Source organism: Pelmatolapia mariae, linkage group LG10_11, assembly GCF_036321145.2.
Source record: "Pelmatolapia mariae isolate MD_Pm_ZW linkage group LG10_11, Pm_UMD_F_2, whole genome shotgun sequence".
Taxonomy (NCBI): Eukaryota; Metazoa; Chordata; class Actinopteri; order Cichliformes; family Cichlidae; genus Pelmatolapia; species Pelmatolapia mariae.
In genome coordinates this window covers 45,635,422-45,647,593 of record NC_086236.1, presented here as the reverse complement: position 1 = coordinate 45,647,593, position 12,172 = coordinate 45,635,422, and the positions used below count along the sequence as shown (strand labels likewise).

Here is a 12,172-nt window from a genome sequence, read left to right as displayed (position 1 = left end):
GTGCATGCACGTATCTGGAGATCTAAGGTTCCACCCTAAGGGCTGGTGACCGAGGTCTTGTAATAGCTTGCTTTGATTGTTTCACTGACTAGACTACAGCTACAATTACAGACAATTAAGACACTCAGCCAGTGATTGGCTTGCTCAGCAGGCTAAGCTGCACACCGTAATCTTGTGGATTCAGCATTTGTCCAAAGCTTGTCCCCCTATTTTCAGATTTGGACTTGAATAAAACCAAGTACCCACTTAAGTTAGGATTACTCGCTCAGAGCATTTATTTAGCACATCAAAAAGCCGTCTGCAAAGGCATCTCTGATTAAATACACAATAATGGCAGATATTTCTACATTTTTTCATCATACTTAATGTGTAAGTCAATATAATCTCTCAACTGTGGATACTGTAGTTACACAAGTTTCATTTCTCTCTACAAAAAAGGTAAAAACAGTCAGAGCTTCTGCTTTTCAATGGAATTTTTGGCACTAATGTTGTAACTTATCACTTGACATATGGGGTGTGTGTGTTTCTCGTTTTGTCTTCCTATGTAGGAGCTGTGACTTTGCATAACGTCAAAACCAGCACTTCCGTGCGGGGAGGGGGCATATTCATATTCACCACAGTAAATACGAATGTGCTTCATGTGTATGTTGAGTACGTGTTTAATGCTATATGTGTTAGCAAGGGCGACTGAAGCGAGTGATCTACAGAAACATTGTGATAAAATAAATTGTACAACAGGGATGCTGTGTTGGTGCTCAAAGAAATCCAAAACAACGAGGACAGGAAGAAAGACAAAAAATGAAGGAGGCCGACGGTGAATCCTGGGGTTTGGACATCTGGAGAAGTGTCAGGAAGCTCAGTCACTTCATCGCTGAAGGTGTAATATTTATCTATGTGCACTAGAGCATGTCAGCCTACACACACACACACACACACACACATGCATACAGTGTACCAAAAACAGCACAGACAGGTGAAGGACAGCTTTTCTGACTTACACAGGGACACATATTCCCCTTCACACAGACACACACACACACACACACAAACCAGTGATTAGTTTGGAGTCTCTCGCTGCTTATCGCTACAGTGAACATCTGTTACCTCAGCAGGATCCCGACTATTAAAAAAAATGCATTTTTGTGTGCGTACACATACAGACATTAACTTTTCCCACAATATTTAATTTTCTACCGCTCTCTTTCTCTATCCCCACAAAAATACACACACGTCTACATTAGATGTACTGCTTCCATGTCCTACTTGTTTGGTACTTACTGTTAGAGTTACTAATTTCTGACACTGACTAAAGGTATCCGTTCAAAGACCAAAAAGCTGTTTCCAAGCAGTAAACATGTAGTTGCATAATTCTGGGGGGGTTTTTTGGTTGTTGTTTTTTTTCTTTTCTGCAAGTGAGCTCTGGGTGTCAACCTTCCTGGGGCCTTTGTTCTTCCCGTGCCTGGTGCTTTTCTAACTGGGTGCTCTCATTTCCTCTCACCGTCTGGAGGCATGCATGTTAGCTGAGCATAGGTGCAGATGTGAGATAAGCTTTGACAAGTCGGTCAGTATAAGTAGAAAAATGCTATGCTATGTACTAATATGCAAAGGTACAACGTTAGCACTCAAACCTCCTAGCTGGCTGGAGAAAATCACAGTCTTATGCAAACATTTTAACATAACATAGTTTTGTTATGTTTGTTTTAATGGGAACCAAGCTGAATGTCAGTTAAATCTGGATCAGAAGTCTTAGTCATTCAACGTCAAGCCTCACCTGCAGAGACCACAGGAAAAACATTGCCCTGCAAGTACAATAGGTCCATTTATTTTTCTGAGTGTACTGATCCTTAATGCAATTATAAACAGCGTTATGGTGGATGAACTGAGGAACACCTGTTCTTTAAGATTCCCAGGGGTATAAATTTCTTTACTGCTAAAGGCAAACACACTGTCAGGTGCTGTTTGTTATCATGTGAAATAGAAGCTCTGTGTGTGGGAGATTCACTATTCCACACAGAGAGGGGAATCCCCCAACACAGCAGACATTAAAAACAGGTGCTATTAACCATTATCTGCAACTTTTGAGCTTCAGGGTGAATATTTAGTATTGCACTTTTCAAAAGGGACTCTTTTTAGTTTCAAAACTGTAATGCTGTAAACTTGTTTTGAGCATAATGTTTGGGTGTCCAGCTGGTATCAGTTTATTACCTTTAGTCAGTACAAAAAAACAACTATTGACAAATATTTGTCCAAAAAAAGCATCACTGTGAGCATCAAATCCTTGTGAAAAGATATTTTTAACTAGATGCCATCCTGAAACTGATACACTCTTCAAACAGGATACTGTTAACTCAGTACTGGTGCATAATGTCAAAGTGCAAACCAATGTGAGAAAATTTAAAAAAGGTGATTAACATTTAGGAAGTTTTGATGGTTAGCCACTTCAGACTTCTCTCTATCTGTGGCAAATGTTCCGTTCTAGTTGCTTTCACAGTCGAACTTGTCTTGATAACACGAATAGATTTCCTGCTTCTAACTGTAAACAACCTACACACAAGTGGTGGGATCTTAACATTTTGCACTTTGCGACAGCTGTTGCAACCAAAATGTCAGTGTTGACTGCACATAACGTGCTACCCGGTGAAGGGGAACCAAAAAAATTATCCACTTTTAGCATGCTGTCAGTTGGTTGAATATTTACATCTTGCTGTTCTGTAGCTTGCACTGCTTTAAAAATTGCTTACCCCTCCATTTCTAAGATTGAGGTTTCAAGAAAATGTATTTCATATTTAATTCACTCATGCTCATGATAATCATCTCTCCAAAACACTGCCAAATTAGATGTGAATTGATACTTTTTGCATGTTTTAATGCACACAATATTATCATCTAATTACATCATAAATACAGGAGACAGAGTTGTTGTAACCTAAGAGGTTATTAGTGTATATTGCCAGTAAAAAGCACATTAGCATAGTGACTTACCTTGGCAAGCCAATTCCCCTGTACATTCTCACTGTAGAGGTCTGGAGTCAGTGAGGATTCTTCCAGTGTTAATTAAACCGTCTGTCTTGGAGAGAATTAAGGTCGTGATCTCCCAGACCTCACCACTCCCACACTCCCTGAGAAGAAAAGAAAGAAGAAAAAGGGACTTAATGAAGGAATAAAAGGATGAAATGGCTTAATGAACCGCCTAACGAGGCCTGTGGCCGTTTAATAAGGGCTTATTAAAGCTTAATTAGAGCAATAATCAAGCTTGTTTGGAGTATTTCAGTGTTGACTTGTGGCTGATTGTGTTTTCATAGCAACTGGATAAACAAGGAAGAGTTAATACTCCATAGGAAAGAAGACATGTCTAACTGTGTGTCTATCTGCGTACATGTGTTGTAGGGGATTTCAACAATAATTAGGTGACGACTTGAAGATCCTTCCAGTCACACGGAGGACTCACGCTCATCATTCGGTCACATGCTGAAATCGTACTGACATCCAATTCAAACACTGTGGCATCCTGAACATCGGCATAAGCAGCCAGCATGTTTACTCCATGCCTGTTAAAAGTAGCATTATCAGCTGCTTAGTCACGTGTACTTTGATATCCTGGTGTAAAAGCCTGAGCTTAAAGCACCAGATATGCCACTTATAGCAACAGATGTTGCATGCAACCTGAATTCCTGTACTTTTTTCCTTATTATATAGCAACTCACTGACTAATTACAGAGTTGTTCCTATTGTAAAATGATGCTATTGATTCTGATTAAATATTTGCAAATGAGCCACTGAGTTTGTCCAGTATAAACCCAATGACTCATCAGGCAGAGTCACTCACCTACTGACTTAAAAACAGCACACCATATTTTCTCTACAGATGTTAGCGTGACTCACTTGAGTCAGAGACTAAGTTAGATTGTGCCTGAGGAAAGATCTGGAGAGAATGCAAAGTATACAGGACACTTGAGACGTCAGCTTTTCATTATTCATTCAGTGATGCCATCACTTCTTTGAGGAGTAAGAAAGGCTCAGCATGTGATGTATCCTTCTTGTATGCGCATGCGAAACTCTCACGGCACTGGTTCTCCACTCTGGTTCTCCAGTTAGTGATTCATTAAGTGATTCAGCTTCGTTAGACCCTTTTATGGACTTTGCAATATTCAGTGACCTCAACAATTAAAGGTGTTACTCATCCTTCTTCCTGAGCAGGTGAGAACCCCAAACAAGCCAGCTAAACAACACTGCATCATGAGCAACACAGCTTGTTTGTTCATGCAAATGAATTCAAATATTCATGTAGAACCCCATGAATCCCTAAACAGGACAGAGGGACGTACTATAGCAAGTCAGAGGATGTAAATGCCACATTTTGTCTTAATTTGATTTTGTATGCTATGGGGTGCTAACCTTTAACATCAGAACTGCTCATATACAGAATAAATACCAAATAAATGAACTTGGACTTCATCAGCAGTTCCTTATAATTACTATTGTTGCTTTTAAATTATTCCAAACTCTAACAGTAAAGGTACCAGGTTAGACCGCCATTATATAAATATATATAAAATCTTGGTGTAGAGCGGGCATGCTTTCTCAGCCAGTTTAGTAAACTGAGTGCTTTTTCCCAAAGGCAGCATCCAGTGGACCCCCCACCCCCATGAAGAAAAGGGTAGAAAAGAGCAAATTAAATTAATTAGCTATTAGATTACAGTGTAAAAAAATGGTTCTTTACTTTGTATTTATGCATTTTAACAGATTTCTATGAAAACAGATTGAAAAAAAACTTTAAAACATGCCCTGGTAATTTTCTGCCAGTACATTATTACGTTTATTAGTACATTTTTTTGTTGTTATTGTTTGTTTGATTGATTTTTAACAAGATTTCCATAAATGGTCAAATTTAATGTGTGATTAAAAAAAATTATATGGAAAACTAAATTTTCAATATAAATAAAACACATTTTTATCTGCATTTCTATGTAATATTTGATCAGTAAACATAAACAAGATAAACAGTATTCACTTTGGCAGCAACATCTATATGTAAACAACAACAAACACTGAATTTCTCCTCATCCTCTCCTGGTTATGGCAGCTGGCTGATCCTCCCCGAGCCTGGTTCTGCCGGAGATTTCTTCCTGTTAAAAGGGAGTTTTTCCTTCCCACTGTCACCAAAGTGCTTGTTCATAGGGGGTAATCTGATTGTTAAGGTTTTCTCTGTTTTATTGTAGGGTCTTTACCTTATGGTTTAAAGCACCTTAAGGCTAACTGTTGTTGTGATTTGGCATTATATAAATGAAATTGAATTTTACTGAATTTTACTCAACTGAATTGAAATGTTGCATATAACTATACCTTTCAGCAAGCATTGCCTTTCTGTCAGTTTTCTGTGAAAATACACAACTTTGCAATAGAGAGCTTGTATGTCCCTCAAGCCCTTACTGCATCTTTGATGAACGCCTGCTGACAAGTTTTCAAGTTTCTAACCTTGGGCTGGCCGCTATGGTTGTAATTTTTCAGATGCTTTTGACCTCATATTTATTTCCTTTCATACCAGTTTGAAGTTTACAGCTGAGCTTTCACTGTCTAGGAATTATGTCATTTAGCCTGGGGTTAGACTGAAGACATATTCTTGAGGGTTATTAAGCGATCTTGGACATACAGAGTAGATACCCTTGGAACACTGCACAGAGATGTGTGACAGCATTTCATGAAGAACCGCTGAACCCTCGCAGTTGCAGTTCACGGGCTGTGTCTCTGACAAGTCTGCTAAAATAAAAACCCCCGCGCTCATTTCCAGAACGCCAAACAGCTGATGATTCCGGCAGAATGGCCAACGATTTCCACTGCTCACATATTTTTTTCCCCCTCCAATTCTAGACATATGTCAATTTTATGTCAGAGGATTAGAGATGCCAGTTATTGTTCTGCAGCATGTGAATGATGTCAACTTTCCCACAGGGCCTTTTCTTTGAGATGTAGACAGCAAAGCAGCTGACAATTCCTGCAAAGATGCCAACACACCACATCATTTACACAGCTAGCTCTTCAGTTCTGTCAGTTCTTCACTGAAGAATTATTGGGAGGTTAAAGATGATGTCATCTTTCCAGCAGGGCTTTAAATCTCAGAGTTTATTATGCTACTGCACTGAGCTTTGGGAGCTGATAATGATGACAGCGGTGAGGCAGATGATTGTGCTGGTCAGTGCAGTGGTCATGGTGGTAATGACAATGGTGATGTAAGCTTCCCCAAAGCCTTTTTTCCCCCTTTTAGTTTAATAACATGAGCAGCTCACCACTTTTCTTTAAAGAAGCAGTGGCCAGATGACTTTAGCTGACTTCACCCCTTAATCAGTCGACTACGCCAGATAGTAGATAGTATCAGTATCAGTAGATCAGAAGAAAAAAAACACTCACAATGTTACATCATCATGTGGTGTACACAGACTAATCTAAAGAATGTTTAACAGAATTTTAGAAAGTTAATGCAAGATTTTACACAATAAGCCAAAACGTGCCTGTTAAAGTAACAGAAGTATCAGATTTAAGTGTCTATGCTTTTAATGCTGCAAGAACACAGTACCTCACTTTCAGCTGACAGTTAATATGTTGGAAGAAACTTGCACAATTATTAGGCTGAGTTTGTGTCTTTGCCAAAGTTCTGCTGAACAGAGCCCATAACCTTTGGAGAAGTCTGAAATGCAGGCTCAACTGCTGAGAAGGCAGTTCAGCGTCTTTTGCCCTATTCAGCATTGATGAGACACTGTGTGCTCACACTTTGTATTTATTGTCGAAACCAATTACTTTAACATGCTCATGTTTCTATGGTAATGTCAGTGAATTATAGCATATCACGACCCTGTTCCCAGAAAAAAAACTGCAGCCATCATCATTGTTTCCATTGTTTTCAATCTTAGCATTCACTCATTTCCAAAGATTCCCTGCGATTTTCCAGTTCCACCCTTCTCTGTTAGTGGAAAACTATAAATTATGTCACTGGGTTTCATGTTAATTATGGCTAAACTGACAGCACATGCAGAGTTAAAAGATTTTAAGACCAAACTCCCGACTATGTTGGACCTTTAAAAGGTGAAAAAAATATTGCAAATGCTTCATTTTACTTATTATAAAGGATGCTTTGATAACCTTTTAAAGCTTTGAGATTCAAAGTTCTTTCTGGAAGTTGCATAAACTGTACGCTGTGCACTTTTGCACCTTTTCCAAATTGTGCAAAATCTAAAGCTCTCCTCCAACCCTTAATTGGCATCTGCCTCTTTATCTGTTTACATTAGTTTCAGTTGTTTTCAGCAGTCTCTGCCATGGCCTTCTTTCCTCCCAGTTACACCCTTGTGTGTTAAAAATATCGCTAGTTTTAGGGGATGATGTCATTCTCTCAGCGGGGCTTTCCCACATTCAGCTGATAACACATGTGGTGGAGAACTGTTAAAACACATGGGTGTGTTACAGTTCTAAACTCCTAACCCATATCACTCTTCCATGAGAAACAGACCAAGGAGGGGATTTGGCAAGGAAAATGGGGCTCTTTTTCCCCCGATAGCAACGAGCAGCTTTAAAGCTCATCTAGATTGTGATTACGTTTGCTGAATACAATAACCAAGGCCATGTTGTTGCAGGCAGGCCACAGCTGGGATGTACTCCATAAAAAAATCCTAAAAACACTTCATACTGTGGTCATTGGTTTCACCTTGCTGATTTAAAGAAACTACAACTTCTGCTTGAACAGCGGAGCGTTTCCACATATTGTGATGCCTGAGCATTGACATCAGTCCAGGTTGTGACTGGATCGTTAATCTGCATTGCTGTAAAAAGAAAAAAAGAACCACTGCTCCACCAAAAACCTATCAAAAGATTATATGCTTTCACTCAGATAATCTACACTTTAAGCCAGGGTACTTATAGAAAACTATATTACTTAAGTTTTGATGCATCCTCAATCATCCAGGTAAGGAAATTCCACATAGTTGATTCTGTTCATCTGGATGCAGTGTTTTTAGAGGAAGTCACTTGATGAATAAGGAAAACACTGCATCCAGATGAAGAGAATCAACTGTTTGGTATATTACTTATGGACTAGTTATTGAAGCCCTTTGGTGGCTGGGATGGCTCCAGTCCACCAGTGACCCTAAATTGGAGGAGCGGAAAAAAATGGATGGATGGATGGATACTTATAGAAGAGTATAGAACATCTTAATATATGAATGATTTTATGACAGGGTCTGTCTCATCAAACACGTCTTATGTGGTTTTGCTGCACACAAGGCTCATCCACTTATAGAAATAAGCAAGCTGTAATGGAAAGTCCTGCAGTATACTGGGTGAAGTAGAAAGACTGAAGCAAACTGAAGTCCCTTTGGGGCACTCTGGATAAACTCAGCTCACATGGAACCTCAAGAGGAAATTGGGCTTGTTTATGAAGGAAATTACATCATTGGGCTTGGTTCAGACAATGACTTCATGCTGACAAGATAATGACCAAGAGAGAAAGAGAGATAGAGACAACAGGGTTGGTTGCAGAAGTAATGTGTACATGTGAAAGGTTAATGAGTTCGACGTAGTTATTTAAAGGCACAAAATGAACTGCTCCACTGCCAGAACTGTTAAATAGTGGCTCATAAATACCGGGCGATTATAATTTGGTAATGTTGCATTGCTTGTTTTTTCCTTATGCTATCATTAGCTCTAACGTTAGACAAATATTTTAAGCAGCAATTTAGAGCAAGCTCTTGCACACAATAAGTATGTGAACAGTAGTTTCCTTGTGTTTTCAGTGCACTAATACATTATTTCTGCTTCTATATTGTGGTTTTGTCATGTCAGTATAGTAAGTAAGTGTTGGTTTATGGAAAGATCTATTTTCGCTTCAATATATACACTTGATTTTATGTTACTGAATGTAATATAAAATAATAAATGAAGCAATCACCTTTTTGAAAAAGGAAACAAAGCTGAAGAATCCAATGATCTACCACTACTTCTACTTGAGACATTGCTGTATAACCTCTTTTTTCTCATGTGCTTCCATCTATCACCACTAGAGGGCTTTGTCCTACATGTAAACATTGGCATGAAGAATACTGCTATCATACAAGATAGCTAGAGACTGCTGAATAAGGCCCAAGTCACCCCAGCCCAGAGACCACTCAGCAACCACCTGGCTATCACGGGTCGCTTGGGAAAAGGCAAATTCCCCAATGGCTGGTTACTAGCTAAGTAAAATCAGAGCTCGGGATACTTGCTGTGCCCAGAACTTCTTTGCGATAGCTTTGGTTGCTAGCAGACTGCTGCAGTCGCCTGTAGTTTGCATGGAATACACCGACTTATCTGCTAGCACATGCCAACATCTCTCTGAGTACTAGTGTTGTACTACTGTAAAAAGTGCAAAGTAATATAGCAATGGAGATTGTTAGCCTTCAAAGTAAAAGTTGCACCTTTTGCAAGATGTTGACTGTAGTTATAAGGCCCAACTTTTTCTTTGAAGGCGAATGAAGTTTTACTACCACTCAGCTAATAGTGTTTACGGCATCTTTTTGTTGCGGCGGCCTCTTTCACAGTTTCACCTAGCAACTGTCAGAAAGCTCCAACGACCTGGAAACCACTGGTTGTGAGATAAAAAGCCCACTCGACAACCTTAATTAGTTGTCAAGTGGGCTTTTTATCTCACAACCAGTGGTTTCCAGGTGGTTGCTGACCTGTCTCTGGGACTGTGTGACAGAGGCCTAATAAAGGGTAACTATGGCTATCTTTTAGTGAAAGAAATGGAACATAACAAAAATGCCAAATTGTCTCTTTAAACATTGATTTTACAAACATAAATCTGGCAAGATGTAAAGGTCTATTAGCACTACATGATACTGTATAAGCTCCTTGTGTGAAATTATTAGATCTGATGATACAAGTAGACTGAATTGAGATAATGAGTCCAAGTACTGAGAAGATGAAAACATATTATTGTCTCATGTTGGGATTTGAATAAGATCTTGGAAGAAATGCTTACCGAATGTCTGTGTAAAACATTTAATTTTCTTGGACACCCTCAACTTTTCGGGGATTTAGATAAACAAGGTCTCTGGTAAGTATAAAATATTAAAAGATAAGCAACCTATTTCTGCTACTGTATTGTGAAGTTTTTTTTCTTTCTTTTTAATGTTGCTGTTCCAAGCCTATTCAGTTACACAAGGGACCATAACAACTTTCCAAAACAACATTCGGTTGCTCTGCACTTTCTGTAAACTGCTCTGTGACGACCTCTAATTGTCCCGGGGATTGGGACAGTGTGATTGAAAATAAAAATCCTTCACATAACAAAAAAAAAAAAAAAAAAAAATACCAGAGGGGTTTTAGAGGAGCTCTTGGACCTCCCAAGAGCAGAGCTGGACGAAAGCCCAATAACAAAGCTTACTGCTGGGTTAGGGATCTTAGAATATGCCCTGGATTATGGAGCCAGAGAGCCAGAACATGCCCGGGGACAGTGGTGGAAAACTAATACTGATTTTGGCTAAGGAGGGTTACTGAATTTTATCAGAGTCCATTTGTGTAGTTTTGTTATGATAATGACAGTATTCTTGGCATAAAAACGACACATTTTAATGGGGGCAAGAGTCTCTACTAGAGGTAGATGTTTTCCTCACATTAGTACTTATCACACCTTCCCCCAAGCCACCACCTAGAGCAAATCATGATAGAAGAGTAACTCTAAAATCCTAAAGTGCTAATGATTATATGCAGACTGCAGAAACAGACTAAAGATGTGTATGAGCAAATCAGTCTACCCAGCTAGACTGTTGGCAAGCGGCACAAGAGGAAAGAAAGGGCTTACCCATGACTCACATAAAACCAGACACAAACTCCTGAAAAGACCCCATCAGCTGAGTACTTCAGGCTTACAGGCTCAAGCGAGACACTGTTGCCAAGATGCATTATGTATTTCTAAAACATACCAGTTACATTTTCTTTTATTTACCACCAAGTCTGGTATATTTTCACAGCTTATTTTAAACCTTGAAAATGAAAAAGTAATTTACAGCAGCTCCTGGAATGAGGCGCGCAGCACATTCGTAGTCTGAGGGTATCTGAGCTCGGACTATTTTTCCTGAAAGCTCATTTAAATGAATTTATTTCAGCCAATATATTTCAGTCAAGTAAGGCCTGTCAAGGATTATCTTCCCAGGTCTGACGACAAAGAAGTGGAGGAAGTTAATTTACACAAACAGAATGGTCCCATCTGGTGTGATTAGCATAGTACATTGCTAATGCTAACTTTTAATGGTGTGATCATCTCACATGCTCATTTTCACTGAATCCATAATGTGAAATTAGCATATTAGAACAACATATTGTCTCTCACTAGCCCAGGGGCTTGATACAAGGGTGTGTCAGATCTCTTTTTTTTCTTAAGCTTCAGTTTGAATAATGAACAGCATTACTCACTTAGACACAAAATGTTAAAAATGAGGAGAGAAAAATGTAAACAGTCATTTAATTTATTACCTTTTCTTATGTCAAATTAATAACTTGCTCTTAAAAATAATCAGAATAAAGACTTACTCTATTTAATTTTCTTTTTAGTCTGTCCCATGTACAATGCCTCTTTATGCAAGAGAAAGGAAAAGTGTAATTTAAAAAATGCTTTAAAAGTAGCTATATTGGAATAACTCCTTCCTTCATTGGGACACGGACAAATGTATAGATAAATCACGCAGAAATGAATCACTAGAAGTTGTTAGTGAGCTGTGGTTACACAGAGTCAAAGCCTAGACAGGCTTTCCTTTCAGCCTGGAGAAAGAGTACAGGTGGGGAGAGGGGAGCAGGAGGAGGAGGAAGCCTACATATTTCACTTCCATTCACCTGCTAACATGGCCTCTCAAAGAAACCTTTCATTAGATTTTCAGAGCAGTCATCTTAGTCTGCCCAGTGCCATCAAATTTAGCTGTCATATTACACTGGCTCTTTTTGCGCTTTCATCTGGGGGATTTTTCGCCTCATGATTTTAATACAGGAGTTTTGGCAAAAGAGTTGCGCGTGTGGAATTCCTCAGAAACGAAACGGTCGTATCAATTGGCACTGTTAACCTGCACATAATCTGAACAGGAGGCAAAGTGTTTCAGTGATGTGATACTATGAGAAGCAATCATTCTGCTTTTCCTCACTTAGAAAAATATATAAT

General features: G+C 39.0%; 1 long non-coding RNA gene across 3 annotated transcripts in view; it reads right to left on the bottom strand.

The window, feature by feature from the left end:
• Positions 1 to 12,172, bottom strand: part of LOC134637107 (uncharacterized) — a 104,980-nt gene that overhangs the window by 54,681 nt on the left and 38,127 nt on the right. For all 3 annotated transcript variants that reach the window (XR_010095069.1, XR_010095071.1, XR_010095070.1), the window contains exon 3: positions 2,983 to 3,119. This is a non-coding gene — a long non-coding RNA (uncharacterized LOC134637107). The remainder of the gene's footprint in view (positions 1 to 2,982; positions 3,120 to 12,172) is intronic.